Source organism: Notolepis coatsorum (assembly GCF_963971535.1).
Source record: "Notolepis coatsorum genome assembly, chromosome: 8".
Taxonomy (NCBI): Eukaryota; Metazoa; Chordata; class Actinopteri; order Aulopiformes; family Paralepididae; genus Notolepis; species Notolepis coatsorum.
This window is the reverse complement of record NC_140172.1, coordinates 121,331,621-121,357,931: the sequence shown is the minus strand read 5'-3', so window position 1 is coordinate 121,357,931 and position 26,311 is coordinate 121,331,621. Positions and strand designations below refer to the sequence as shown.

The window sequence follows — 26,311 nt, the reverse complement described above, 5'->3', positions numbered from 1 at the left end:
GGATTGTCTTCTCCTACTAGGTCTTGTCTTCTCCTACTAGGTCTTGTCTTCTCCTACTAGGTCTTGTCTTCTCCTACTAGGTATTGTCCTCTCCTACTAGGTCTTGTCTTCTCCTACTAGGTCTTGTCTTCTCCTACTAGGTCTTGTCTTCTCCTACTAGGTCTTGTCCTCTCCTACTAGGTCTTGTCTTCTCCTACTAGGTCTTGTCATCTCCTACTAGGTCTTGTATTCTCCTACTAGGGCTTGTCTTCTCCTACTAGGTCTTGTCTTCTCCTACAGGGACTTGTCTACTCCTACTAGGTCTTGTCCTCTCCTACTAGGTCTTGTCCTCTCCTACTAGGTCTTGTATTCTCCTACTAGGTCTTGTCTTCTCCTACTAGGTCTTGTCTTCTCCTACTAGGTCTTGTCTTCTCCTACTAGGTCTTGTCCTCTCCTACTAGGTCTTGTCTTCTCCTACTAGGTCTTGTCTTCTCCTACTAGGTCTTGTCTTCTCCTACTAGGTATTGTCTTCTCCTACTAGGTCTTGTCTTCTCCTACTAGGACTTGTCTACTCCTACTAGGTCTTGTCTACTCCTACTAGGTCTTGTCTTCTCCTACTAGGTCTTGTCTTCTCCTACTAGGTCTTGTCTTCTCCTACTAGGTCTTGTCTACTCCTACTAGGTCTTGTCTTCTCCTACTAGGTCTTGGATTCTCCTACTAGGTCTTGTCTACTCCTACTAGGTCTTGTCTTCTCCTACTAGGTCTTGTCTTCTCCTACTAGGTCTTGTCTACTCCTACTAGGTCTTGTCTACTCCTACAGGGACTTGTCTACTCCTACTAGGTCTTGTCCTCTCCTACTAGGTCTTGTCCTCTCCTACTAGGTCTTGTATTCTCCTACTAGGTCTCTAATTCTCCAAAACCATTACTAATGCCAAAGCTTCTTTCTTTCACCATAGGATCGAGGCCTCTGCTAAGAATCTTCGCAAACTGCATGCTACCATGTCCTCCCTCCTCACTCCCCCCCCACCCCCTCCTCCCTCATCTTTTTCTGCCGAAGACTTTGCGATCTTCTTTGAGGAAAAAGTGGAGAACATCCGCAGCTCCTTCTCCCAACCCCCACCCATTCCAAACGCTGAATCGAGAACCTCATCCTTCACTCTGTCATCTTTCTCTCCCATTACAGAAGCCGAGACCCTGACACTGGTAACGTCGAACCGTCCGACTACATGCCAGCTGGACCAGCTACCCTCCCCACTCCTCCAGACCATAGCACCGGACATCCTCCCATTCCTAACTGCAACCATCAACTCCTCACTCAACTCGGGAGTGGTCCCCACCTCCCTAAAACAAGCCAGAGTCACGCCCCTCATAAAAAACCAACCCTGAACCCCACCGTCATAGCCAACTATCGTCCTGTCTCTCTTCTCTCCTTTCTTTCTAAAACACTTGAACGTGCTGTATCCAACCAACTTACTGCTTATCTCTTACAGAATGACCTCCTAGACCCCAATCAGTCTGGCTTCCGGACTGGCCACTCCACAGAAACGGCCCTCATTGCGGTCACAGAGGCACTTCACTTAGCAAAAGCAAAAGGCCTCTCCTCTGTCCTGATTCTCCTAGATCTATCTGCAGCCTTCGACACAGTCAACCATCAGATCCTCCTCACGGCCCTCGCAGGAATGGGAGTGGCTGGATCTGCGCTGACATGGCTGACATCATACCTCAACGACCGCTCCTACCAAGTGTCATGGAGAGGGACTCTGTCGGCCACCCGCCCCCTCCGGACGGGTGTCCCCCAGGGCTCGGTCCTAGGACCCCTTCTCTTCTCCCTCTACACTAAATCACTGGGTAACATTATCACGTCTCATGGCTTCTCATATCATTGTTATGCCGATGATACTCAACTCTTCCTCTCCTTCCCTCCCTCAGATATCCACGTCTCTGAGCGGATCTCGGCCTGTCTGTCCGACATCTCCGCCTGGATGACGACCAACCACCTCAAACTGAACCTAAGCAAAACAGAATTGCTCCACCTGCCGGCCAAATCCTCCCCCCTGACCGACCTCTCCATCACAGTCGAGAATGCAGCTGTGACCGCGTCCCCGACCGCCAAGAACCTTGGTGTTGTCCTTGACGACCAGTTGAACTTCTCTGCTCACATCGCAGCGACAACCAGAACCTGCAGATTCCTCCTGAGCAACGTCAGAAGGATACGCCCCTTCCTGACAAAAGAAGCCACCCAACTCCTCGTCCAATCAACAGTCATATCCCGCCTCGACTACTGCAACGCACTGCTAGCTGGCCTCCCGGCCACTGCCACCAAGCCTCTTCAACTCATTCAAAACGCAGCGGCCCGCCTGATATCAAACCTACCGAAGTCGGCCCATGTCACCCCACTTCTTAGGGACCTGCACTGGCTCCCCATTGCTGCACGTATCCGCTTCAAGGCCCTCGACCTAGCATACCGTGCAGCAAAGGGAACCGCTCCCGCCTACCTCCGGTCAATGGTCTCTAACTACACACCCTCAAGACCCCTACGCTCTGCATCTTCTGGCCGCCTCAGACCTACTCCTATCCAAGCTCCCGGAGGGTCATCAAAGAGAAGCCGCCTATTCTCAGTCCTTGCCCCACAATGGTGGAATGAACTACCCATCCCAGTTAGGACAGCCGAATCCCGTCCAATCTTTCGCCGTCGACTAAAGACTCACTTCTTCAACCACTATCTGAAATGATTAAAAAAAAAGAAAAAAAAGAAAAAAAACCTGACTAACCTTACTGTCATGCACTTGTCATAATAAACTAACCTACACTGTAACACGCAACACTTGATGAACATTGTTACTCAGCTGATAGAGTTGTACCCTTCTTGCTGTCTTGTCGTACAGAACTTGTAAGTCGCTTTGGATAAAAGCGTCAGCTAAATGACTAAATGTAAATGTAAATGTAAATGTACTCCTACTAGGTCTTGTCTTCTCCTACTAGGTCTTGTCTTCTCCTACTAGGTCTTGTCTTCTCCTACTAGGGCTTGTCTTCTCCTACTAGGTCTTGTCTTCTCCTACTAGGTCTTGTCTTCTCCTACTAGGTCTTGTCTACTCCTACTTAAATGTACAATTACCAATATATCTGCCGATGACGTACTTTTTAAGACTGTATGAAAAATACGACATTTCCTTGCAAATATCCCCCGTCTTTATTGCTTTAGTTTTAACCTAAAAAAAATAAGAACATCATTTTTCACTTCTTACACAAATTGACAGCGTCATGCTTGCAAAGTTAGATAATCAATGTGTCTTTGAAACAATGACAGAAACTCATCTATCAGAGCAGAGAACATGGAACACTGTATGAACATGCTTTTGCTTTATCTGCGGCACCTTCGCTGATAGCGACACGTTGTGAAACCTGATACCAGCTGATGTTATTGGCCGAGATTCAAAGGTCAAGTCATGTGATCTCTCAAGCAAAGCTCTCTTCTGCCCAGGTCCTAGAACATTATAATCAACAGTGTTATAATGTATAGCACACTATGTGTCCAATGTTCTTCAGTCACACTGCTGTGAAAACAACTGAACCATAAGAAGTGCTCTGTTCAATCAGGTTTGTGTGTGTGTGTCCTTGTTTTTCAACCATTATGGGGCCCAGATGACCCTACAAGTGATGAAAACAATAATTATTTTGTTGCTGTGGGGCCACTAGCCAGACCCCATGAGGTAAAAGAGCTATTTTAGGGTTAGGGGTTAGGGTTAGGGTTAGGGTTAGGCATGCAGTTGCTATGGTTAATGTTAGGGTAAGGGGTTAGGGAAAGAATGTACAATAAGTCTATGGAATGTCCCCACAACTGGCTCTGTGTGTGTGTGTGTGTGTGTGTGTGTGTGTGTGTGTGTGTGTGTGTGTGTGTGTGTGTGTGTAAATGGCTGCATTTATATAGCGCTTTACAATTTGTTCCTCACATTTTACCCATTCACTCACACGTTCACACACCAATGGCGGATGTGACCATGCAAGGTGCCAACCTGCTCATCGGGAGCAATTAGGGGTTAAGTGTCTTGCTCAAGGACCCTTCGACACGCTGTCCGGGAGGAGCGGGAATCAAACCGGGAACCTCCGGATTACCAGACGACTGCTCTCCTGAGCCACTGTGTGTCTGCGTGTATCTGTGATCATTATTGCATGCAACACCAATCACCCATTACCGACAGTTATTTTGCTTGTACAGATCATGTGAACTCCTGTCTACATTACTTCATACTTTACATGTAGGACACATGCGCAACACACGCACGCACGCACGCACGCACGCACGCACGCACGCACGCACGCACGCACACACACACACACACACACACACATACACACACACACACACACACACACACACACACACACACACACACACACACACACACACACACACACACACATATATGTGCATGCTCAACAGAGTCTCTGACCTTCTGAACAAATTAATCAATGACAGAGTGGGTTGTTCACCCATACCGCTGTGAATACTCGTCTTTGGGCACTTGGAAAAGCGCTATATAAATCTGATGTATTATTATTATTATTATTATTATACATACACATGATGACAATGACATCATGTCTGGTCAGAGAAAAAAGGAGGTAAAGTAGAAACATTTTGTAGAGTAAAAAAGGAGCAGTGAGAGAAAGTGGGTCAGGAGATAATAGCTCTAATCTCTCCCTTTGTTTTTGATATGTCTCCTACTAGGTCTTGTCTTCTCCTACTAGGTCTTGTCTTCTCCTACTAGGTCTTGTCTTCTCCTACTAGGGCTTGTCTTCTCCTACTAGGTCTTGTCTTCTCCTACTAGGTCTTGTCTTCTCCTACTAGGTCTTGTCTTCTCCTACTAGGTCTTGTCTTCTCCTACTAGGGCTTGTCTTCTCCTACTAGGTCTTGTCTTCTCCTACTAGGTCTTGTCTTCTCCTACTAGGTCTTGTCTTCTCCTACAAGGACTTGTCTTCTCCTACTAGGTCTTGTCTTCTCGTCTTGTCTTCTCCTACTAGGTCTTGTCTTCTCCTACAAGGACTTGTCTTCTCCTACTAGGTCTTGTCTTCTCCTACTAGGTCTTGTCTTCTCCTACTAGGTCTTGTCTTCTCCTACAAGGGCTTGCTGTGACTATGGACATACACACATGATGACATCACGTCTGGTCTGAGAAAAAAGGAGGGAAAGTAAGAAAAGAGAAAGATGAGTAAAAAAGGAGAAGTGAGAGAAAGTGGGTCAGGAGATAATGAAGGACGTCAGAGGAGAGAACAGCTCTAATCTCTCCCTTTATGTTTGATATGACGTGAGTTAAGAAGAATCCAGAAGAGGACCGTCCAGACACCAGACACCGTGGGCCTGCTGCAAACAACAGCGGCGGAGCGGCAACGCAACAGGATCCCGGGGGAGAGAAACATTTCCCTAGTCTTGTGACAGAGATATTTGAATTGCAAAAGAACCCGCTAGGCCAGACAAGAGAGGCTGTGTGAGGGCAAGCGCTCCACATCGACCTGCTACACCCTTTCACCCCCAATGTGGCCGCCAACTGACGTTAGGAACGGACCCGAGCGATGATGTCATTTGAAAAGATTATATGAAAATGATAGGATACATATATTTAACCATTTCACTACTACACTGCAAAGGGTTAACGCTTTCACTACCACACTACAAAGGGTTAACGCTTTGACTACCCACACTACAGCCGATTAACCTTTCACTACCACACTACAGACGGTTAACCTTTCACTACCACACTACAGACGGTTAACCTTTCATTACCACACTACAGAAGGTTAACCTTTCACTACCACACTACAGACGGTTAACCTTTCACTACCACACTACAGACGGTTAACCTTTCACTACCACACTACAGAAGGTTAACCTTTTACTACCACACTACAGACCGTCCATAGTGTGGTAGTAAAAGGGTTAACCTTCTATAGTGTGGTAGTGAAAGGGTTAACCTTTTATAGTGTGGTAGTGAACGGGTTAAGGCAGTTCTGCACAGTGGAGTGGTGAGAAAGAGAGCTTGGCGTCCTGGTTTTGACTCTTCCCATGAAGAGCAGAGTCATTAATTCTCTCTCTCTCGCTCATCTAGAATCATTCATTCCCTTTGGACACTAGTCCAGGATCACATTCCTCTCCAGCGCTTCTCCCTCTATCTACACGTCTCTTGTCTCCCACTCATTCCTCCTGGACAGACAATAAAACATTAAAATACAAATGTATGAGGTGGATATACTCTGGAGTGGAACCAACGTTCCTTACAGAGGAGCAGACCGGCTGTATTGGTATCCATGATTGGATTTACTCTACTAGCGTTTCAATTAAATACATCGGCTACGTTTGTACTCAGTCTTTTACGTACCCATGTTTGTATCAAGTGCACACAAACATCCAGTAATCCAGTCCTTGACTAAACAAATTCTCAAGTCAACTTAAGGTACATTCAAACACAACGCAGAGCGAAATCCAGAGGTGGAGCAATGCGTACAGTCAATTGAAAGACGCGGATGGAGGCGAACGTCCGCAGCTTTTCTCAGGGGCAGGAATGGTGTTTATGTGAGTGAGTGAGTGAGTGAGTGAGTGAGTGAGTGAGTGAGTGAGTGAGTGAGTGAGTGAGTGAGTGAGTGAGTGAGTGAGTGAGTGAGTGAGTGAGTGAGTGAGTGAGTGAGTGAGTGAGTGAGTGAGTGAGTGAGTGAGTGAGTGAGTGAGTGAGTGAGTGAAATCCTGGGTCTATGAGGTGCATCACATCTAAGAGAAAATAGAAATAATAATAATTTCAACTTCCAACTGCAGTAGGATGAAAATAATGTGAACAGTGAAGAGTGTAGCTGACCGCTGTCCCCTCTGGAACAGATTTTTAAACTACTAGATCATGCTTTTGGGACTACATGAGCCTCTACTCCAGTGACTTCCGTGGGATAACTAGTTACAGCCTACGGCTGCAGGAAGAATGTGTGTCTCTGGATAATGACAGACTCCCACCCACGCCTCAGGCTACAGCTCACCTCTCATTGTAATCTGTCGCCCCTGTAAGTCATTGTCACGCGTTGAGAGATGAAAAACGTAAGTGGTAACTTTTAATGCTCTCGCTGCTTTTGAAAGAACCCAACAGTGGCCTAAAGGCAATAACCATCATTATTATGATTGACTATTATTAATTATCAGGAGTCGTAGTGTCTACTGTTGGGTTGAGTGACTGCTACTGTGGCTAATTATGGGGAACTGGTGACAATGGGTGACTATGTAGCAGTCAGGTCCTCTACCTTGTAGCAATGAGGGGAAGGAGAATGGTGGTGGTGTTGTTGGGGGTGGTGTTGGTGGTGGTGGAGGTGGGGGTGTTGGTGGTGTTGGTGGTGATGGTGGTGTTGGTGTTGTTGGTGGTGGTGGTGTTGGTGGTGATGGTGGTGTTGGTGTTGTTGGTGATGGTGGTGTTGGTGGTGATGGTGGGAGGTGGGGGTGGTGTTGGTGGTGATGGTGGGAGGTGGGGGTGGTGTTGGTGGCGATGGTGGTGTTGGTGGAGGTGGGGTTGTTGTTGTTGGTGTTGTTGGTGGTGGGGCTGGTGGTGGTGTTGTTGTTGTTGATGGTGTTGGTGGTGTTGTTGGTGGTGGTGGTGGTGGTGTTGTTGTTGGTGGTGGTGGTAATGGTGTTGTTGTTTTTGTTGGTAGTGGTGGTGGTGGTGTTGTTGGCGGTGGTAGTGGTGGGGGATGGGGGGTGTAGGTGGGGCTGGTGGTGTTGGTGGTGGTGGTGGTAGTGTTGGTGGGGCTGGTGTTGTTGTTGTTGGTGGGGCTGGTGGTGGTAGTAGTGGTGGTGGTAGTGTTGGTGGTGGTAGTGGTGGTGGTAGTGTTGGTGGTGGTGGTGTTGTTGGTGGTAGTGTTGGTGGTAGTGGTGGTGGTAGTGGTGGTGGTGTTGGTGGTAGTGGTGGTGGTAGTGTTGGTGGTAGTGTTGGTGGTAGTGTTGGTGGTAGTGGTGGTGGTGGTGTTGGTGGTAGTGTTGGTGGTAGTGGTAGTGGTGGTGGTGTTGGTGTTGTTGGTGGTGGTGGTGGTGGTAGTGGTGGTGGTGTTGGTAGTGTTGGTGGTGGTGGTGGTGGTGGTAGTGGTGGTGGTGTTGGTAGTGTTGGTGGTGGTGGTGGTGGTGGTAGTGTTGGTAGTGGTGGTGGTGGTGGTGGTGGTGGTAGTGTTGGTGTTGGTAGTGTTGTTGGTGGTAGTGGTGGTGGTGTTGGTGGTGGTGGTGGTGGTGGTAGTGGTGGTAGTGTTGGTAGTGTTGGTAGTGTTGGTGGTGGTGGTGGTGGTGGTGGTAGTGTTGTTGGTGGTGTTGGTGGTAGTGGTGGTGGTGGTGTTGGTGGTAGTGTTGGTGGTAGTGGTGGTGTTGGTGGTAGTGTTGGTGGTAGTGGTGGTGGTGGTGTTGTTGGTGGTAGTGGTGGTGGTAGTGGTGGTGGTAGTGTTGGTGGTAGTGGTGGTGTTGGTGGTAGTGTTGGTGGTAGTGGTGGTGGTGGTGTTGTTGGTGGTAGTGGTGGTGGTGGTGGTAGTGGTAGTGTTGGTGTTGGTGGTAGTGGTGGTGGTGGTGTTGTTGGTGGTGGTGTTGTTGGTGGTAGTGGTGGTGGTAGTGGTGGTGGTAGTGGTAGTGTTGGTGGTAGTGGTGGTGTTGGTGGTAGTGTTGGTGGTAGTGGTGGTGGTGGTGTTGTTGGTGGTAGTGGTGGTGGTAGTGGTGGTGGTAGTGGTAGTGTTGGTGTTGGTGGTAGTGGTGGTGGTGGTGTTGTTGGTGGTGGTGTTGTTGGTGGTAGTGGTGGTGTTGTTGGTGGTGGTGTTGTTGGTGGTAGTGGTGGTGTTGGTAGTGTTGGTGGTAGTGTTGGTGGTGGTAGTGTTGGTGGTGGTGTTGGTGGTGGTAGTGTTGGTGGTGTTGTTGGTAGTGGTGGTGGTAGTGTTGGTGGTGGTGGTGTTGGTGGTAGTGTTGGTGGTGGTAGTGTTGGTGGTGGTGTTGGTGGTGGTAGTGTTGGTGGTGTTGTTGGTAGTGGTGGTGGTAGTGTTGGTGGTGGTAGTGTTGGTGGTAGTGTTGGTGGTGGTAGTGGTGGTGGTAGTGTTGGTGGTGGTGGTAGTGGTGGTGGTAGTGTTGGTGGTGGTGTTGGTGGTGGTGGGGGTTGTGTTGGTGGTGGTAGTGGTGGTGTTGTTGGCGGTGGTAGTGGTGGGGGATGGGGGGTAAGGCTGTGAAACAAATCAGATGAAGAGATTAAACAGCACAGTGCAACATTCTCTGGACTTTGTGACCTGAAAGAGAGAGAAAGAGACCCAGACTGATTCTCATTCCCAGACCTACTGGTATCTCAGTATATAGTACAGTATCTCCACACACTGCATTTAACGCTGTGTGCAGGAGAAACGTCTGTCAGAAGAACCAATTATCGCTGCACTTGGGGGGAAGAAAACAACATTCTGGGTTGTTTGTATTTCTGAAAACAATCGTCTAGGGAGGCACTATGCCCAGAATGCATCTCACAAAATAGCATCGGGAGAGAAATGTTTCTTGGTCAAGGTTTTCCATCATGACAGTGTAGCTTGCCGGCTCCAAGACTTGTTGTTGTTGATGAATAGATGGTAAAAAGAGATGGCCAATGGGAGGCTTATATGCACGGTCAACATCCTGTCAGTCAGACTAATGGTGAACTGAAAAAGAATGTGGCTCTCAAAGTCATGATCTATACAAAGGTTTGCTAAACCTTGGTCAAACTCTACAGAATACCCTTTGTAGCTACTGAGTATTAGAGGAAACATTTGTATGCAGTAGAACCACACTTTCCCTCTACAATGATACATACTGGTATTGATGTGTGAACCAAGGTAGCCACAGGTATATTTAAAAAAACTATTGACGAGAGACCAAACCAGGGAAGGAAAGGAGGTAATGCTCAGTGTATGCCAACACGTTAGGGATCCCATTATAATCGCATTATGGCTCAAATATCATATGATGACATATCGGAAGGAACCCGTCATGCAATTGATATCAAACCCGACCTCTTTTCTTGATCCTCCAATCACACACCTTGTATTTTGCTTGGACAGCAACAGTTGTGATTGGAGGTTCAAGAAAAGAGGGCAGAGTTTGACATAAGGTCAATTCCCACCCTCGCTGAATAACCACACCACTGTTTCTCACAGGTTGTTGAGTTATTTGTCCCGTGGCGGGCAGGGTTTCTGTTGTGGTCCGACATGATATTTAAATCTCTCCGGTCATAATGTCCTGTGAAAAGAATTCCCTGTGAAAGGAATTCCCGAGTGGGCCAAACTGGCCAAGGTAGCCTGCTTACTCCCCATCTGGAGTGTGCCAGCGAGGAGGGGGTTCTCTGTCTGTTTCAGTACAGAGCAAGGAGAGGGTTCTCTGTCTGTTTCAGTACAGAGCAAGGAGAGGGTTCTCTGTCTGTTTCAGTACACAGAAAGGAGAAGGTTCTCTCTGTTTCAGTACACAGAAAGGAGAGGGTTCTCTCTCTGTTTCAGTACACAGAAAGGAGAGGGTTCTCTGTCTGTTTCAGTACACAGCAGGGAGAGGGTTCTCCGTCTGTTTCAGTACACAGAAAGGAGAGGGTTCTCTGTCTGTTTCAGTACACAGAAAGGAGAGGGTTCTCCGTCTGTTTCAGTACACAGAAAGGAGAGGGTTCTCCGTCTGTTTCAGTACACAGCAAGGAGGGTTCTCTCTGTTTCAGTACACAGAAAGGAGAGGGTTCTCTCTGTTTCAGTACACAGCAAGGAGGGTTCTCTCTGTTTCAGTACACAGAAAGGAGAGGGTTCTCTGTCTGTTTCAGTACACAGAAAGGAGAGGGTTCTCTGTCTGTTTCAGTACACAGAAAGGAGAAGGTTCTCTCTGTTTCAGTACACAGAAAGGAGAGGGTTCTCTCTGTTTCAGTACACAGAAAGGAGAGGGTTCTCTCTCTGTTTCAGTACACAGAAAGGAGAGGGTTCTCTGTTTCAGTACACAGCAGGGAGAGGGTTCTCTGTTTCAGTACACAGAAAGGAGAGGGTTCTCTCTCTGTTTCAGTACACAGAAAGGAGAGGGTTCTCTCTGTTTCAGTACACAGAAAGGAGGGTTCTCTCTGTTTCAGTACACAGAAAGGAGAGGGTTCTCTCCGTTTCAGTACACAGAAAGGAGAGGGTTCTCCGTCTGTTTCAGTACACAGCAGGGAGAGGGTTCTCCATCTGTTTCAGTACACAGCAGGGAGAGGGTTCTGTCTGTTTCAGTACAGAGCAGGGAGAGGGTTCTCCATCTGTTTCAGTACACAGCAGGGAGAGGGTTCTCTCTGTTTCAGTACACAGAAAGGAGAGGGTTCTCTCTGTTTCAGTACAGCAGAAAGGAGAGGGTTCTCTCTGTTTCAGTACAGCAGAAAGGAGAGGGTTCTTCATCTGTTTCAGTACACAGCAGGGAGAATGTTCTCCGTCTGTTTCAGTACACAGCAGGAAGAGGGTTCTCTCTGTTTCAGTACACAGCAGGGAGAGGGTTCTCTCTGTTTCAGTACACAGCAGGGAGAGGGTTCTCTCTGTTTCAGTACACAGAAAGGAGAAGGTTCTCTGCCTCGCAGGCTCTGCACTGTCCGTGGTGCTGAACTGGACAGCGAGCAGAGAGAGGCGACTGAAAAGTCAAATTTCTCTCTCATTCACTTACACAAAAACAAAGACTGAAACGGATATATATCTCCGGAGGGTCTCTCCATTTATTTAACATGACGCAGCAGCACAGGCAACAGTCTGAGTTATGAGTTATGAGTTATGGCTGAGCTAGTCCTACATTCACGCCTCCAGCAGCGGGTTATGTGATTGTATTGACGCCGGGACTCATTTCATTTGGAATATAATGTATAAGCAAAAGTCGTAGTATCAATTGTTTTTAAGCTCAATAAACACAGGTAACACACTTGACCGGAATGTCTCCCATTCCGGGACATTGAAATCTTCCGAGACACGTGTGGACTGGCACCAATTCTAACATTTTCTAACAGAAAGCCTGGTAGCGGGTCAGGATTGGAGTCCAGCGGTGTGAAGATGGATTTGCTGCGGTCTGATGCTGAGGTTGGCCACTAGAAATACCATCATGTACACGTACACACACACACACACACACACACACACCCACACACACACACCCACACACACACCCACACACACACACACACACCCACACAGAAATCAAGCCTCTACTTCCAGCTCTCCCCCTCATGCCGGCGTACTGTAAATGCCTCTTTTATTAGCTAATATGACAGCCACATGTACTCCAAGAATCCCTGGCTGTGACAAGCCCTCACACACACCTTTTCATCAGGATCTATGAAACCCTAGATCCCCCTCCGGTAGACCTGTTGGCGAGCGGTACGTAGAAGTACAGTATACACACTCAACACACCCGTGTGTGAGTGTCTCTCTCCCTCATTCTCTCTCTCTCTCTCTCTCTCTCTCTCTCTCTCTCTCTCTCTCTCTCTCTCTCTCTCTCTCTCTCTCTCTCTCTCTCTCTCTCTCTCCTCTCTCTCTCTCTCTCTCTCTCTCTCTCTCTCTCTCTCTCTCTCTCTCTCTCTCTCTCTCTCTCTCTCTCTCTCTCTCTCTCTCTCTCTCTCTCCTCTCTCTCTCTCTCTCTCTCCTCTCTCTCTCTCTCTCTCTCTCTCTCTCTCTCTCTCTCTCTCTCTCTCTCTCTCTCTCTCTCTGTCTCACAAAGGCTGAGGGCTGCTCTTTGTAGTCCCAGCACCCACCTCCGGTCCCTTTCTTCCCGCGTCTCCGTGTTACAGGAATAGGGGCTGTTATTCTGGTCTTTGATGCGGGCAGGAGAGGCTTGGCCGCCCCCCCCCCCCCTGCTCAGGCCTTCAGACCCAGGCTGCGGAATCAATGGGGATTCTTCCCCTTTGATCACATCCGCGAAGGAGGTTAGTCGTACAACAGAATATCCAAAAACGTAGCTTAACCCTGTCTGGGAATTCTGAGAACTGAAATCTATCTACGGACTGAGTTCTAGAAATCCCCGAAATAGATCTCTGTGAGAACACGAGCTATAAGGGTTAATAATATTGTTGTTAGATGATTCAACAACGTGTCAATTCGTTATAGATCGTTATTAATCAGTTGAAATGGAGGGGAAAGGGCTGGGAATGCAAAGTAGCCTGATCCAAAATATAGGTCGTTGAGTTGACATGCTCTCGTACACACAGGGAAACATGACCTGACGTATCACATGGACGCTCCTATAGGGGCCATACAATAGAGTGGGTGTGGTTCTGACAGATCACCCTAATAGACAGATACACGCAAGCGCGCACGCACGCACATACACACAAACACACACACACATACACACACACACAAAATACACATACACACACAATACACACACACACTGCTGGCACACCCAAACATACACCGTTTACCCAGCTCATACAAATACACGCCGGAGCGCTGTGATTGGCTTCTTCTCTTCTTCTACTTTGTCACATGCCTGGTGCGCCCAGCAATCACAGCGCTCCGGCGTCAAAATGCGGAAGAAGCCATTTTAGCCAAGGCTAGCTCAGTGATTTTTTTTTACTCGTTTATAAAGATTATTTAAAATGTTTATTAGCAACGCCGAGCTTTCAAACCACCCCGGTTTTGTGTGTGAAACCCTCGTGCAACTGTGAGTACCTTTGAAATTTATAATCTGATCAATTTAGAACGATCCGTTCCTAAGTAACCAGTGCTTGATGGGGCACATTAACATGGCTAGTAACGTGGAGCCAGTGACTGTGTATTCAAACGTGGAGCCAGTGACTGTGTATTCAAGCAAGGCTTGCATCACAGTCACGAAAGGGGCTAGCCCACCCCTAATGTACACACACACCCTCCCCACCCTGGGCTCATTAGGAGTGAGTGAAGACCTCTGGCAGCTATTTGTTTTCTCCACATCCATCTGGCCTATAAGGACCTGAGGAGGCCCTTCTGTCCACCTGACAATAAGTCACAGCGGTTGAGCGACGGGCCAGACCAGATACAATGAGCTGGACACTGCTGCTCTGCTGGAGGGAGGAAACCAGAGAGGTGTGGTAAGGGAGCTGTGTGTGTGTGTTTGTGTGTGTGTGTGTGTGTGTTGTGTGTGTGTGTGTGTGTGTGTGTGTGTGTGTGTGTGTGTGTGTGTGTGTGTGTGTGTGTGTGTGTGTGTGTGTGTGTGTGTGTGTGTGTGTGTGTGTGTGTGTGTGTGTGTGTGTGTGCACATTTGGAGTGTTTGGAGTGTGGGTGGGTGTGTGTGTGTCACTGTCCACATGGCATGCGTATGGATGTGTTCCTTAAACACAGAGGCCTTTGACTACTCCCTGTGTGCTTCCTGAGATAAAGGTATCTCTCCCAGGAGGACCTGTACGGAATGTCAGACATCCTATTCTCCTCTTGTGGGCCCGTGTCCTTCCCGAATCCCCGTAGTTCCCAAATCTAATTCTCGATCGCGAGAGAGGACTTCTGCCGACTAATCGATCAGCTGATACAATCAACAATCTGTTCAGTTGTGTTTCCCATCATGCAAGGGGAGCCACTTTAAAATCTAGCGCTCGCCAGAGATGTGCTCAACACTTTTAAGGGAATAGCTCACTCAGCATAGAATGTAATGTTTTACTTTAGTATAATATCGCTGTATAGTTTAGTTTGTTTATAATTCAGAAATATGATATTCTGGCTAGGTCCCGAAGATGAATGGAGGTGAATGAGGAGCCTGGGAGGACTGGTGGTGTTGATAGAGCCATATGGAATCCGCGATCACGGAATCGCGGACGGAATCGTGGAATTGAGCAATAAAAATGGAATCAACTATAAAAAAATAAAAAAAATAAGATTTTTTTTTTTTTTTTTAATGTTGTGGGACTTGTACAGCACTTTGTTCAACTTTGTCAGTGCTGTAAAGTTTAAACCTTTTTAAATCTTAGACAAACAAAACACTTTGCTTTCATGAAATATTGTAAGCCATCATTTGAGGCTTTATAAAAGCAGCACAATGAACACAAATCTGTCAGTGCCGTGTCCGACCTCATCTTAAATAACAAACAGCATTGCTTGTTGTAGTTAACAAAGAGAGGCAGAGTTGATTTAGCAAAAATATATATAATTTTTTTTTTCTTTTTTAATAATCGAATTTTATTTTCATATTCGAATCCCATGCCCATCGAACGAAGCTTCGAAGCTTCGAAGTATTTAAGACAGAACTATTAAATGGACTGTTATATCTTATTAAATTGTGGACATTTATTCATTCCCACTTATTAGACACTATTTCTGATGGTAAAATGAGCGTACAAAGCAAAATACAGAATTCTGAAATATTAAAACGGAAAAAAACGGGATTTGGAAAAAAAATTCAATGGAATTTGGAAAAAAATTAAACGGATTTCATATGGCTCTAGGTGTTGACAGCGGCCAACAGGGGCAGCAGTGGTTTCTGCTACTTTCAGATGCACTTAGGCCCCATGGAATCAAAATAGATGTTCAGATGACATTTCCTGAAAAAATATATTTACACGGGGGCATATACAAATTTTGCATCCAATGAAATGCTTTCTAGAATGATATTTACAGCACAGCTAGCACTCTGCCTCTTTAACTAAATTGAACAAATGTTCAATGTTAGCTTGCTAGCTAACGTTACTAATGTTGCGTAATGTTGCTAACCCATGTTGCTTGCTAACATTAGCTTGCTAGCTAATGGGTCGACCGTAATGCACATTCAGCACTATATTGGCTACTACAAATGCCAATCAATATCCACGACAAGTCCCTCCCTAGCTTCCTGTTTTTACAGGACACGCATAAATATGTGGAAGCAAATAGCATTCTGCTAGCCGTTTCATGGGGACTCTAAGACTGCTGAATTTAGTTCAGTTATAGTGATTGCATGGCACCAGAATGGCACCGCGTGTGCATGATGTTCTCTCTCTGTGTTGTGTTACTAACAGAAGAACAAGCATATCCAGATTCCCACAGGTTCTTATTTGTGGTGATGACTCGCCAAGAAGGGTGAGGAGGTACACCAGGCTGAAGGAATGGGAAGTAGTATGTTTGTTCTATCTGTTTGTGCTGGACTTCTGCTGATACCTATATATTCATAACAATGTATATAAACAATCCATGGCTTTAGTGTTATTGCTAAATACCAACCCTACACTCTAAACTGTTGTACTTGAGTATATCTCTAGCGTACACGCTGACAGCTAACGTTATCTTATCTGTGTTTTACGTGGTCATTCCTGGTAATTAATTACTGTGATGGCGTTATTTAACTCCTCTAGTCTGGCTCCACGCCTTCACCTTGCACTCATGCTCATAAAAATAAAAGTCAATCATAGATCAGTATGTCCCGAACATTCCCGATGACATCATCAAGAACATGACATCACAGAATACCACATGAATGTATGGCATGCATCTCATAGCGGTTTGGTCTTAATCGACTAAGAGTTAGTCAAATGTTTTTTTTTCTCCATACTGAAGGACTTATTTCATGATAGATTATGAGCACATCTCGGGTAAATACGAGATTTAAAGAGGTGCTTTTGCATTACTGTACGTCGGAAAACTTTACTAATTTGTGGATTAAATCAACTAATCAATTAACTGACACTTTGTCAATTAATCAATTAGTTGATTAATAAACAAATGACTACTACTTGACTGCACTACGTCTTTCTTTGTTTAAAAATTAAAAAGGCAATGTTTAGATTAAAAACCTTTATCAATTTTACAATTGAAAAACAAATTGTGTGCACGTCAAAAACAGAACTCTTAATAAAAAAAAATATAAAAACGTAAACTCCTGTTGTGGACTTGTCCATTTGTCACAGTGACCTACACACAATACCCCTATCTCTCAAAAGTCGGATGATTCCCCACTTGTCTTGTTGGACTTCAGTCAGCTAAGTATATCATTACCATTACCATTACCACATACACACACACACACACACACACACACACACACACACACACACACACACACACACACACACACACACACACACACACACACACACACACACACACAACACACACACACACACACACACACACACACACACACACACACACACACACACACACACACACTGTGGAGTATTTATATCAAAAGAGAGAAAATAACTCTACACATCGGCTCTTGAATGAATGATGAATGAATGATATACTTGTGAGAATGACAGAAAGCTTGACATTCTAAGTGACATTAAACATTGATGTATCTTTAGCAGGTAAGTAATCGTTTTGAAACACAATGAAATTATCCAGAAATACATCATAAAAATGCTAAATTGGGTAAGTGACCCAAAGGCATCCCAGAGGAGTGCCAACCCCCCCCCCCCCAATATTTTTTGACATGCCATTATTTTGGACCATAGTGGTTAGAAGGTGTTAATTGTAGTGCTAACTTACTCTCAATATCATGTTGAAGGAAAAAAAAACAAAAAAACAGAGCTTCTTTTTCCCGTATCCAAGCATGTATTCTGGTTATTCAAGTGGCGTGAGCTCAACAAGGATATTTAAAAACATCACTGACACGTGTCATATTGTGGTTTACAGTAAACAGAATAACACCATGCATATGCATACTGCACCTTATGTGATACTGTGAATACTGTATATTTCAGTTAATTAGATAGTAAATTATTTTGACTTATTTGTTTACACTGCTTGTGTTGTTTTTACTACCTGTACCCCCCCCCCCCCCCCCCCCCCCATCCCCCATGCTGCTATGATGCCTGAATTTCCCCCAAGGGGATCAATAAAGGAATATCTTATCTTACCATCATCCTTCTCTTATCTGTATCCCCTGCCACAGAAGTCTACCTCTGTCCGACAGTATCGTTGGAAATGCTTGCAAATCCCCCCCCCACCCCCCCCCCCCCTTCTTGGGCGACCAGTACCACTCCGAAGAAATACACCCCACCCATCCCCTCTCATGGGAATTTGTCATTCATAACACTGGTATTATTTCCTTGAACTAAGCTCTAAGGTCTAAGGTGTGTAGTTCTTATTCTCTTGAGACTGGCTAGCATGAAAGGAGCAGGTGGGTTACAACATCACTGCTAGCATTACAGGAAGACGGATGAAACAATGACCCCTAAAAGAATAACCAGGAAACGATGCGTGTTGTTTACCGATGATATCTGGCTTTTAACTCCTACTACTACTTCCTGTACCTGTAGCTCCCCCCATGCTGCTATGACACCTGCATTTCCCCCGAGGAGATTAATGAAGGAACATCTGATCTCATCTTGTTTTTCTCTCTTGCCCTAGCTACAGTTTATATACCAGTGGTTCCTCTGCATTGCATTTCTCTTTGATATATTAAAGGTGAATTATGCAGTTTGGGGGAGACAATTTTGTGTATGCTTGTAGAGCCTGTAATTAGCTTGTAAAACAGATTTACTACGCATGTAGCCTAATTCTAAACTATTCTATTGTGTGTCATCATAAATCAAGACATATTAATTGTGGGGCACTGTGTGTGCACCAGAGCCAGGCCCCTCCAGGCGGACATAGGCATTGAAGAAGGTCAAGCGTAAACAAACCAGCCACGGCGACATCCACCACCAACACTGGGAGTAGTTTTCCACAGTGTAGAATAGGACCTGCCCTACGGAGTCACACAAGAACACACAACGTATTCACTCCAGCGCCTGTGTGTCACACTGCGCTGTTCCAGGCCTTCTCGTGTGTGTGTGTGTGTGTGTGTGTGTGTGTGTGTGTGTGTGTGTGTGTGTGTGTGTGTGTGTGTGTGTGTGTGTGTGTGTGTGTGTGCGTGTGTGTGTGTGTGTGTGTGTGTGTGGTTTCGCTATTGCTACTGAGCTACACAGGCAGCTCTGCAGTTAGTTTTGTTTACAAACATGTTTATTACTATTTAAAGACATATCTTCTATATAGGCTTAGGTTAGGTTCACACACAGTGCCCCAAAATGAATATGTCTTGATTTATGATGACACACGATAGAATAGTTTAAGAATTAGACTACATGCCTAGTAAATATGTTTGACACACTATTCCAGTCTATGTTATTCAATAGTCATAAGATGTGACAAATTTAAAAGGTCTGTTTAATCAACCAGTCTGTTAGATCCTGTTACTGGCTCATCATTGTTCTTAATACAAATTAAATGAATGCTATGAACACTGTGATGCCAGAGATGTGCTGCTCACTAAACTAGACTCGTTCAGCTTGGAAACACAACAACTACTACTACTACTGTACCCTAAATCACTGAACATATCTTTCTCAGATAAGACCCCTAAACAATTAGTCAACTAACCCACTAAGAAGAGGCAGGCTTATATTATTATCATTATCATCATCATCATCATCATCATCATCATCATCATCATGGAGAACTGAGAGAGGGAGAGAGAAAGAGAGAGCAGAGAGAGAGACACACAGAGACAGAGAGAGAGAGAGAGACACAGAGAGAGAGAGAGAGAGAGAGAGAGAGAGAGAGAGAGAGAGAGAGAGAGAGAGAGAGAGAGAGAGACACACAGAGAGAGAGAGGGAGAGAGAGAGAGGGGGGGGAGATACGGAGAGAGAGAGGGGGAGAGAGAGAGAGAGAGAGAGAGAGAGAGAGAGAGAGAGAGAGAGAGAGAGAGAGAGAGGAGAGAGAGAGAGAGATAAAGAGAGGGAGAGAGAGATAAGGGATCATACTGTATTCATCGTCAGGGTCAGTTTACCTGTATGGCTCATCATGGCTTTGTGGCTCTACTCTAGTGTTATAGCCCTGCCCTTCTACCCCTTTGTCTCAGTCAGAGAAGATTAATGAAACTCTCACACACACTCACTCACACACACACATACACACAAACATATACATGTACAGACACGAGGGCCACCTGACCTCACCAACGACTATGCATGTGTGTGTGTGCGTGTGTGTGTGTACGCGTGCGCTCGCGCGCGTGTGTGTGTGTGTGTACGTGCATGCATGTGCATGTGTGTTCACAAAGCAAGCATGCTAGGGGTAAAACCAAGGCAAAGTGCAAACCAATGCAACCCAGGGAGGGCAGGCTTTGTAACAACAGAGGCCAGGGTCAAGATGTATGTACCTGTATGTGTGTGTGCGTGTGTACGTGTGTGTGTGCGTGTGTGCGTTGATCATTCTCCATCATCACACACTGTGTCATGTGTGTGTGGTGCCATCAGCACGTGTCGTCGGTACTACTACGTATAGCCTCTGTCTGTGTTCAGCCACAGACACGCTCCACATCTTCACATCACACCTGTGGGTTGAGGAGCCAGTACCCTGCGCTGAGTCTGCCAGCCAGGCAGCCAGTCGGTTGGCAGCGGGCTGCACAGAGTGTGTTCCTGCTCCCAACCATCTGACCGGGACACTGTGCCACGAGGGCTTCGGTTTCAGCCGAGGGACAAAACACCAGTGTCTGGTTCCCTCCCCCCCCCCCCGTTCAACAGAGCTCTGTCCCAATGGTGGCCATTGTTCCCGCTTTAAATAAAACATCCTTATGTCATTAGGCAGAGAGGCCGTCCTCTGCATAATTCAGGGACAGGTATGGCTATCCCTTCCATTCGAGGTAAGGAAATAATGGACGGATGAATACTACGTTGTACTCACACTATACTAACTAACTATAAGTAATAGAATGGTAAATGGTAAATGGTGCATTTATATAATAGAACATGTTAGGGCCTAGCATGTTCTATTATATAAATGCACCATTTACCATTATATTACTTAGTTAGTGTATAGTGTGAGTACAGTACAACAAAGTATTCATCCGTCCTAGGCTGCAGTAAGAAATAGCAATTGTGTTGTGTTATGGATGCAATTTCTTGAAAACCATTAAAAGTTTTTGTGCAGTAATTATTTACAATGAAGTGCTGTTATCTTTGGCTGCAGTTAGGGTTTCAGTAGCCTGTGTCCACTATGCAAAGAAATCCCTCAGCGTTATCAACAGTGTGGCAGTGAACATGAGAGAAACAGAAACAGCAAGGCAACGACCAGATGAGAGATTAGTTGGGGGGAAAACATCTAATTATGGTTGCCTAATCTAACTGACAAATCACCCACTGAAAAACACTAACACAGCTGAACAGGCCAATTATTTCCCCCTTTCCTTCACTCAATAAATAGTGTATAGTATTCTAAATAAATAAATAAAAATACTGATTCTATATCCATTACAACTGCTGATCATACAACTTTATTCACAGCATGCCACCGCGATTGTTTTCTATAATCTATAAATCATAATTATGAATTATAATAGTCTATAAATTCCAGCCACCAGCGGACCGTTGATGACCGAAACTGTGCCCAGCGGAGCGATACTAAACACGCACCTGTTGCTGCCTCCGCGCCAGACTGCAAACACACACACAACATACCTGTTGCTTATCTCCTGCTGCGTCTCTCTCAGGCGTGCTTCATCTTTCTCAATGTTCTTCAACTCGATATAATAAACGTCGCTTCTATTCACATGTCACACTGACTTTGCTGTTCGTTATTATCGTTTGCGCAGAGAGCGCACTGCTGGTAATAAGCTTTCCTTTCCCCTTCCAGCTACCTTGGCCGCCAGAGAGAGGGAAGAGGATGAAAGGTAATAGACCTCTAACTCAACCAATGAGGCGTGGAGGGGGCGGGCCTTTGTAAATACTTAGTGGTGGTGGTCAGGCAAACAGACTAGGGGAGAGAGCAGGAATTCCACTGGTTTATGTATTTGAAAGTTATGCATTTAGGCTTTTGTGCTGATGTTCTTCAGTTCACTCATCCCATTAGCAACCCCATCAAAAACATGCATTTAAAAAAGTTTGCATCTTGTACTTTATTTTTGTTAGTTCGTACTTTAGTTGTATACTGTAAAAATTGTACAGTGTTTGGTCTTTATTATTTAAACTTTTTTACTGTATGGAGCACAATCTCAGGGGGCTCATACAGAACCAAGCATTTCACTGTAATGTACATGTACCAATATGTTATATGTGACTAATAAAGCAAAACTTGAAACTTGAAACCTCACCTCACCTCACCTCAATCATCTGTGACAATAAGTTCCACCGCAATGAAGTTCTCTTCTCATGATGTTGTGAAGACTATACACACAGTCAACACAGAAAGACACAAGCTTATTCAGAGTTGACAGGGAACAGAAACAACTTTCACTCAGTGACAGAAGTTTAGCCTAATTTGAAAGACAGCTTGTCAAGAATACAGCTTGTCGACAACGTCACTCCGGTGGTATCGAGGAGTTAATGTTCTCAAAGCAGTGCAATGTGTGGATTGACAATCTTACTAATCGTTTCTAAGAGGCTCCGCAACACAGAGAGCCGTATAAACTACTTTGAATACTTTTGTTTCACGCACAGAAAACTCAAATGAAAATGACGAATGAAATGAATAGAATATAGGCAACAGCTTGTGCCGTTTATTACAGCTGATCGATGCTTCACGGTACAGGAAAACACTGATATAATCAACCCTTTTTGAGGTTATGAGGATAGCTGACAACAGTGTTGTATTTTAAATTGTTTAAATTGTATTTTAAATGATTCACTCTTCTCCCTGAGTATAGCCTTGCTGTCACTGAAGACATACCAAGCTAGGACATCATTATAACCACAGGAGGACCTTTCAGAGCTAAACTCCATACAGGAGTGTCAAGAAGAAGGTCAAAGGTAATTTACCATGATGGCCATGATGTAAATATGTTTTATATGGTCATGTTTAAATAGGATTTATACGATTGTGTCTGATCTGCTCTGTGCTCTTGTGTTTCTAGCACATAGTCTCTCCTGGGGAATTAAGAAATGAATGTATTTGAGAGAATAGAAATAGGCTTATATTTACACAAATGTTCAGATTCTATACAAATTCAAATGTTTATGTCACGATTCGATAAAAAAAAATGTATCTATAGTGTTAAAATGAGCTCTAACTATACATTATACATATATACAGTATATACTACAGAGCTTGGTTTGGCTCAGAAAAATACAAAAAAATAATACAAAAATACAAAAAAATACAAACTAACCTTACTGTCATGCACTTGTCCTAATAAACTAACCTACACTCACTGTAACACGCAACACTTTGATGAACATTGTTACTCAGCTGATAGAGTTGTATCCTTCCTGATGACCTGTCGTACAGAACTTGTAAGTCGCTTTGGATAAAAGCGTTAGCTAAATGACTAAATGTAAATGTAAATGTAAGAGAAGCATCATCTATACAGTTTTCAGTTACACCTGATTGAACATACTTTATTTTTTTTTATCAACTGAGATTGTTACACTCATAGCTCATAATGTAGCCACAAGCTTCGATTTGAGAGTATGTCTAGAGACCAAATCTTTTCAGACGGACAAAATACAGTGGTTTGTAAATTGAGCATAGTGGTCAGTTTGGTTTATGGAAGGAATTTGTCAGAACCAACTAAGGTAAACAATAAAGTAAGAAAGGCTTTACTTCCTGGATGCTCTGTGGAATGATATGATGTGGTATCATTCTAAAAGGCTTCAGGCTTTAAAACTTGTTGTAAATTAGCTGTTCATCGTATACAATGGCCTAACTTTGTACCTAAACAGACTTCAGATTCTCATAACAAGGTCGTTAGGGTTATTCTGAATATCCGCATGAGAACACTCTCGTGCTGAGAGCCTTGGGTGGATCAGAGTACAGGAAAGAATCTCTCAGATTGAGTTGTGTGTTGCACTGTACATGGTTAAGTTAAATTAAGTTAAGTTAAGTTCAATTAAATTAAGTTAAGTTTAGTTAAATTAAGTTAAGATTTAAGTTAAATTAAGTTAAGTTAAATTAAGTTAAGTTCTGTATCGTTAGTGGCTTAGCTTGGCATCGCCTTCTGCACTATCTCGCGTACGTGCACGCGTACTGAATAAACCACAAATGTACCTCTAATACCAGTATTAGTCTGACCACACCCCTCATCAGCTTACCTTCATAAGCAGGTGTGTGGTCACCTGCTCTCCTCCTTCTCGCTTTCACCACAAGGAAGAGGTGCCTCGGTAGATCCCCACACTTGACACCATGATGGAAGAAATTGGATTAGGAACAGCTTGGGAAACAAGGATACGTTGACATCATATCTTTATTTTCTCTCTCACTATTTTCGAGAAAATACGGCGATATTGTCTTCGTACTGGAGTGTCTAGAAGATGATGATCATTCTACAAACCCTCCACCGGTTTTCGTATTGGGAGCACGCCGCTGCATGCTTCTCAACTGCAGTTCCTTGCTGTGTTTGTTGGGGTGAAACCTGTCAGGCCACAGCTGAACTGTCGGACATGCCGCTGTTGTGAGGAGCGGTGCGTTCCAGGTTGGGTGAGTAGTGTTTGCTGGCGGGCTCCACTTGTCTGTTAGTGCTATGGGGGCTACTAGACAAAGTTTATGGAAACCGGCCCCAGGCTAGGGTCCTTTGTTTAGCCGTCTAGGCGACAGAAGGCCTTGGTCTGGCGACCATTATAGTTTTAACTAGTGGGCCGCGACCATTGACACTGGTGATCCCTGTGTGTTCTGGACGAGTGGATTCTCTCTGTCACCGTGTTAAGACCCCATCTTTCATATCCAAATGAGAGTATTCCTTCACGAGGGGATATGTGCATGTAATGTGCGATAGCGGCAGATTCATGTTCAAAGTCAGCTATACAGGCCAGTTGGTACTGTGCTGATTCCGCCGGACGTGTTATTGTCACCGTTGTGAAGCGGTGTTGACGTCTTGTTTTCTCTTTTCTCTTAAAAAGTGAGGAGGGTTCAGAACGGCGGCCTGTCTGGGTGAGTGTTATGTCATTGTTTACATGTTCATAGCTTACGGTTAGCCGGTCGGTGGCCTGGCGCGGGGTAGCTTAGGCTTCTCGCGCGCCGCCGGGAGCTCGCTCCTGATCGCGTGCGTCGTAGATCGGTGTCTCGCGAGCGGAAGCGATAGCACCCGAACGGTTGGAGCAGCCGTTAGCTTGATGCTATTCTGTTGAACGTGCTTTGATTTTTAACATGTTTTACACTCTTGACCACGACGTCATCTTTGACAGGGGATGTTCGTCAACCCTGCCTGAGCCTAGACGGGGATTGCGTCAACAAAGAGGGCTGTGTTCTACGGTGGCTTATGACTGCACTTCGCTGATCTGCGTTCCGGGCAGGTACGGGGTTGGCCAGACCCTCATAACACGTCTTCTGGTTTTACCTTGCTAAATGTATTGTGAATGACGGTGTTTTTTCCCAAAACGTGTGTTGTTGCAATGCATTTGAGATACGTTGCGGGTTGTGTGTGAGCTGTTTTTGTCACTGGCAGTAGCTTCTCTGTGCAGGTCGTGATGTATTGATCTGGTTGTTGTGTGAGAAACATCATGGTGTTTATGTGTACCGTGTACTCACTACTAAGGCAACTAACCTATGAAGCTATGCTTGGTGACGAGTGAGTAAAAGAATGTTCTTTCTCAGACTGTAATGACAATGGACAGTGAGTTCACACATTAACAGGTTTTCCTGTTTTAACTGGCCGTATTGAGGGTAAAATAGGAGGATTGTGTTTTTCCCCCCCCGGTTCCCTGGGGACTTTATCACCTCCTATCAGACATGTTGTGCATTAATTGTGTCTTTTGTGTGGTAGGGATACGATGTAACTCTCAGCTTGATTGCTGAGGTTGTGCTAAATCTGCTGGAGAAACTTATTTCCTAAAGGGAAATTGGTTTGGTTGCTGTCATGTGTGCTTAGCAAGGCCTGTGGTCGATACTAATCAAGAATGATGTATTCTCTCATTGTGATGATGATGGGTTGTGTGTGTCATGTGACCTACAACTGGGTTGTACTGACCACAGAAGCACATGTGTATGTTGGACCGGGGTTCTTAGAGCCCTCTCTATTCTGTGTTTTTCCTTAGTAAAAATCAGATAGCAGGTTAGCTCGTGCGCTGTGTGGAGCTGTGAAACGCTTCATAGGGTTGACTATGACTGTGTCATATTCTCTTTTTGTCGTTACGTCGTATCATGGGTGTGGGGTCGTAAAGGGGTGAACTGGTAACCTTTCCTCTCCCCGTTGTTCTGTCGGTCAGGGGTACACCCCCTGTCCTTCAAGGTTCCCGTCACGTGGCGGTTCGGCACGTTACGGGGGGGGGGGGGGGGGGGGGGGGAGGGAGTTCCTGGTCCCACGGCCTGGTATATTGGGCGTGTGCACCGCAGGAATTCCCCCGCCATAGAGTACGTCACCGTGCGCGTCTCTGTTGGTAGGACTTCCGTGTGCTGTTCAGGTCCATGTGATGGATCTGTTTTCAGGGGGGGTGGTCAGGGCTCCTCCTCACCAAGCGCCTACTCAGGCCTTCTGTGAGTTCGGACTCCTTCTTCC

General features: G+C 45.3%; 1 protein-coding gene across 1 annotated transcript in view; it reads right to left on the bottom strand.

Moving 5' to 3' along the window:
- The window catches only part of shroom1 (shroom family member 1), an 81,802-nt gene extending 60,307 nt beyond the window's left edge, over positions 1 to 21,495 (bottom strand). Inside the window, exon 1 of the mRNA XM_084320715.1 lies at positions 21,345 to 21,495. The gene's annotated coding sequence lies outside the window, so the exon portion shown is untranslated. The remainder of the gene's footprint in view (positions 1 to 21,344) is intronic.
- Positions 21,496 to 26,311: the final 4,816 nt, after the last annotated feature.